Genomic DNA, 6,000 nt, shown 5'->3' with positions numbered 1-6,000 from the left:
ATCATACACCTTCTATATCTCTCTTTTTCTCAAATTATAATTCAATCTACTTCTTTCCATACACCTTCTGTATCTCCCTTTTCCTCAAATTATAGTTGAGTCTAATTCTTACCATTCACCTTCTGTATCTCCCTTTTTCTCAAATTATAAATCAATCTAATTCTTACCATGCATTTACTGCATCTACCTTTTTCCAAAACTATAATTCAATCTAATTCTTACCATAAAATTTCTGTATCTCCCTTTTTCTCAAATTATAATTCAATCTAATTCTTTCCATACACCTTCTTTATCTCCACTTTTTCTCAAATTACAATTCAATCTAATTCTTAAAGGTGTATCTCTCTTTTTCTCAAAGTAGAATTCAATCTAATTCTTACCATACACATTCTGTATGTCCCTTTTGCTCGAATTGTTATTGAAATAAATTCTTACCATGCACCTTCCGTATCTCCCTTTTTCTCAAACTATAATTCAATCTAATTATTACCATACACCTTGTGTATGTCCGTTTATCTCAAATTACAATTCATTCTAATTCTTAACACGCACCCTCTGTATCTCCTTTTTTCTCAAACTGTAATTCAATGTAATTCTTACCATACAACCTTTATCTCCCTTTTTCTCAAACTGTAATTCAATATAATCTTACCATACACCTTTATCTTCCTTTTTCTCAAATTATCATTCAATCTAATTTTTACCATACACCTTCTTTATCTCCCTTTTTTCTCAAATTATAATTGAATATCATTCTTACCATACACCTTCTATATCTCCCTTTTTCTCAAACTATAATTCAATCTAATTCTTACCATACATCTTCTGTATCTCCCATTTTTGCAAATCATAATTCAATCTAATTCTTACTATACACCTCTATCTCCCTTTTTCTCAAACTATATTTCATTCTAATTCTTAACATACACCTTCTATACCTCCATTTTTCTCAGTTTATCATTCAGTCTAATTCTTACTATACAACTTCTGTACCTCCCTTTTTCTAAAATTATATTTCAACCTAATTCTTACCATACACCTTCTGTATCTCCCATTTCCTCAAATTATAATTGAATTTAATTTTTACCATACACCTTCTGTATCCCTTTTTCTCAAATTGTAATTCAATCTAATTATTGAGATACAACTTCTGTATCTCTCTTGACCTCAAATTCTAATTCAATCTAATTCTTACCACACACCTTTTGTATCTCTCTTTTTCTGAAATTATAATTCAATCTAATTCTTACCATACACCTTCTGTATCTCCCTTTTCCCAAATTATAAATCACTCTAATTCTTACCATGCATTTCCTGTATCTACCTTTTTCCAAAACTATAATTCAATCTAATTCTTACCATACACCTTCTATATTTCCCTTTTTCTCAAATTATAATTCAATATAATTCTTTTCATACACCTTCTGTATCTCCCTTTTTCTCAAATTGTAATTCAATCTAATTCTTACCACACACCTTTTGGATCTCCCTTTTTCTCAAATTGTAATTCAATCTAATTCTTAAAACACACCTTTTATATCTCCCTTTTTCCCAACTTATAAATCAATGTAATTCTTACCATGCATTTCCTGTATATACCTTATTACAAAACTATAATTCAGTCTAATTCTTACAATACACCTTCTGTATGTCCCTTTTTCTCAAATTATAATTGAATCTAATTCTTTCCATACACCTTCTGTATCTCCCTTTTCCTAAATTATAAATCAATCTAATTCTTACCATGCATTTCCTCTATCTACCTTTTCCAAAACTATAATTCAATCTAATTCTTACAATACACCTTGTGTATCTACCATTTTCTCAAATTATAATTCAATATAATTCTTACCATACACCTTCTATATCTCCCTTTTTCTCAAATTATAATTCAGTCTAATTCCTACCATACACCTTGTGTATCTACCATTTTCTCAAATTATAATTCAATATAATTCTTACCATACAGCTTCTATATCTCCATTTTCTCAAATTATAATTCAGTCTAATTCCTACCATACACCTTCTGTATCTCCCTTTTTCTCAAATTATACTTCAGTCTAATTCTTACCATACACCTTCTTTATTTTCCTTTTTCCAAAATTATAATTCAATCTCTTTCTTACCATACACCTTCAATATCTCCCTTTTTTAAAATTATAATTCAGTCTTATTGTTACCATATGCCTTTTGTATCTCCCTTTTTCTCAAATTGTAATTCCACCTGATTCTAAGCATACACCTTCTGTATCTCCTTTTTGATCAAATTATAATTCAACATTATTCTCACCATACACCTTATATATCTTCCTTTTCCTCAAATTATAATTCAATCTAATTCTTACCATACACCATCTATATCTCCCTTCTGCTTAAATTATAATTCAATCTAGTTTTTACGATACAACTTCTGTATCTCCCTTTTGATCACATTATAATTCAATTTAATAATATTCTTACCATACACCTTCTGTATCCCCCTTTTTCTCAAATTATAATTCAATCTAATTCTTACCATACACCATCTGTATTTCCCTTTTACTCAAATTATAATTCAATCAAATTCTTACCATACGCCTTCTGTATCTCCTTTTTTCTCAAATTATAATTCAAAATTATTCTTACCATACACCTTCTGTATCTCCATTTTCTTTAAATTATAATTCAATCTAATTCTTACCATAAGCCTACTGTATCATCTTTCTGAAAAAATTATAATTCAAGCTAATTCTTACCATACACCTTCTATATCTCCTTTTTGATAAAATTATAATTCTTATTCTCACCATACACCTTCTGTATCTTCCTTTTACTTAAATTATAATTCAATCTAATTCTTACCATCCACATTCTGCATCTCCCCTTTTTCTCAAATTACAATTCAATGTAATTGTTACCATATACATTCTGTATCTCCATTTTGCTCAAGTTATAATTCCATCTAATTCTTACCATACACCTTCTGTATCTCCCAATTTCTCAAATTATAATTCCATTTAATTCTTATCAAACTCATTTTGTTTCTCCATTTTTCTCAAACTATAATTCAATCTAATTCTTACCATACACCTTCTGTATCTCTCTTTTTCTCAAATAATAATTCAGTTTAATTTTCACCATACACCTTCAGTATCTCTCTTTTTCTCGAACTATAATTCAGTCTAATTCTTACCATACACCTTCTTTATCTCCCTTTTTCTCAATTATAATTCAGTCTAATTCTTACCATACACCTTCTTTATCTCCCATTTTTGCAAATCATAATTCTATCTAATTGTTACTGTACACCTTCTATATCTCCCTTTTTCTCAAACTATAAGTCAATCAAATTCTTTCCATACACCTTCTGTAACTCCACTTTTCTCAATTTATAATTCAGTCTAATTCTTACCATACAATTTCTGTATATCCCTTTTTCTCAAATCATAATTCAATCTAATTCTTTCCATACACCTTCTGTATCTCCACTTTTTCTCAAATTACGATTCAATCTAATTCTTAAAGGTGTATCTCCCTTTCTCTCAAAGTACAATTCAATCTAATTCTTACCATACACATTCTGTATCTCCCTTTGCTCGAATTATAATTGAATCTAATTCTTACCATACACCTTCTGTATCTCCCTTTTTCTCAAACTGTAATTCAATGTAATTCTTACCATACACCTGTATCTCCCTTTTTCTCAAATTATAATTCAATCTTTTCCCTACCATACACCTTCTGTATCTCCTTTTTTTCTCAAATTATAATTGAATCTCATTCTTACCATACACCTTATATATCTCCCTTTTTCTTAAACTATAATTCAATCTTCTGTATCTCCCATTTTCGCAAATCATAATTCAATCTAATTCGTACCATACACCTCTATCTCCCTTTTTTCTCAAACTATATTTCAATCTAATTCTTACCATACACCTTCTTTTTCTCCCTTTTCCTAAAATTATAATTCGATCTAATTCTTACCATACACATTCTCTATTTCCCTTTTCCTTAAATTATAATTGAATTTAATTTTTGCCATAAACCTTCTATATCCCTTTTTTTCAAATTCTAATTCAATCTAATTATTACCATACAACTTCTGTATCTCCCTTTTTCTCAAATTATAATTTAATCTACTTTTCACACACGTTCTGTATCTCCCCTTTTCTCAAATTCTAATTCAATCTAATTCTTACCACACACCTTTTGTATCTCCCTTCTTCTCAAATTATAATTGAATGTAATTCTTACCATATACCTTTTGTATCTCCTTTTTTCCCAAATTATAAATCAATCTCATCCTTACCATGCATTTGCTGTATCTACCTTTTTCCAAAACTATAATTCAATCTAATTCTTACCATACACCTTCTGTATTTCCCTTTTTCTCAAATTATAATTCAATCTAATTATTTCCATACACCTTCTGTATCTCCCTTTTTCTCAAATTGTAGTTCAATCTAATTCTTACCACACACATTTTGTATCTACCTTTTTCTCCAATTATAATTGAATATAATTCTGACCATACACCCTCTGTATCTCCCTTTTTCCCAACTTATAAATAAATCTAATTCTTACCATGCATTTCCTGTATCTACCTTTTTACAAAACTATAATTCAGTCTAATTCTTACAATACACCTTCTGTATCTCCCTTTTTCTCAAATTATAATTGAATCTAATTCTTACCATACACCTTCTGTATCTCCCTTTTTCCCAAATTATAAATCAATCTAATTCTTACCATGCATTTCCTCTATCTACCTTTTCCAAAACTATAATTCAATATAATTCTTACAATACATCTTCTGTATCTCCCTTTTTCTCAAATTATAATTCAATCTAATTCTTACCATACACCTTGTGTATCTACCATTTTCTAAAATTATAATTCAATATAATTTTTACCATACAGTTTCCATATCTCTATTTTTCTCAAATTATAATTCAGTCTCATTCTAACCATACACCTTCTGTATCTCCCTTTTTCTCAAATTATAATTCAGTCTAATTCTTACCATACACCTTCTTTATCTCCATTTTTCCAAAATTATAATTCAGTCTCATTCTTACCATATACCTTCTGTATCTCTATTTTTTTCAAATTATAATTCAATGTTATTGTTACCATACACCTTCTGTATCTCCGTTTTTCTCAAATTATAATTCCACCTAATCCTAAGCGTACACCTTCTGTATCTCCCTTTTCCTCAAAAATAATTAAATCTAATTCTTTGTATACAGGTTCTGTATCTCCCCTTTTTTTCAAATTATAATTCATCCTAATTCTTACCATACAACTTTTGTATCTCCATTTTTCTAAAATTTTAATTCAATATAATTCTTTACATACACCTTCTGTATCTCCCTTTTTCTGAAAATATAATTAAATCTAATTCTTACCATACACCTTCTATATCTCCCTTATTCTAAAATTATAATTAAATCTAATTCAGACCATACACCTTCTGTATCTCCCTTTTTCTTAAATTATAGTTCAATCTAATTCTTACCATACATTTCCCGTATCTACCTTTTTCCAAAACTATAATTCAATCTAATTCCTACAATACACCTTCTGTATCTCCTTTTTCCTCAAATTATAATTCAATCTAATTCTTCCCATATCCCTTCTGTATCTCTATTTTCCTCAAATTATAATTCAATCTAATTCTTACCATTCACATTCTGTATCTCCCTTTTTCTCCAATTATAATTCAATCTAATTCTAACCATACACCCTCAGTATGTGACTTTATCTCATATAACATTTCATTCTAATTCTTACCATGCAACACTGAATGTCCCTTTCACTTAAGCTACAATTCAATCTAATTATTAAAATACACCTTCTATATATCTTTTTCTCAAAATATAATTCTGTCTAATTCTTACAAAACACCTTCTCTATCTTTCTTTCTCTCAAACTATAAATCAAACGAATTCTTACCATACATTTTCTATATCTCCCTTTTCCCAAAATTAAAATTTAATCTTATTCTTACCCTACACC

Source organism: Macrobrachium rosenbergii, chromosome 41 (assembly GCF_040412425.1).
Source record: "Macrobrachium rosenbergii isolate ZJJX-2024 chromosome 41, ASM4041242v1, whole genome shotgun sequence".
Taxonomy (NCBI): domain Eukaryota; kingdom Metazoa; phylum Arthropoda; class Malacostraca; order Decapoda; family Palaemonidae; genus Macrobrachium; species Macrobrachium rosenbergii.
The sequence above is the reverse complement of the archived record's forward strand: the minus strand, read 5'-3'. Positions refer to the sequence as shown.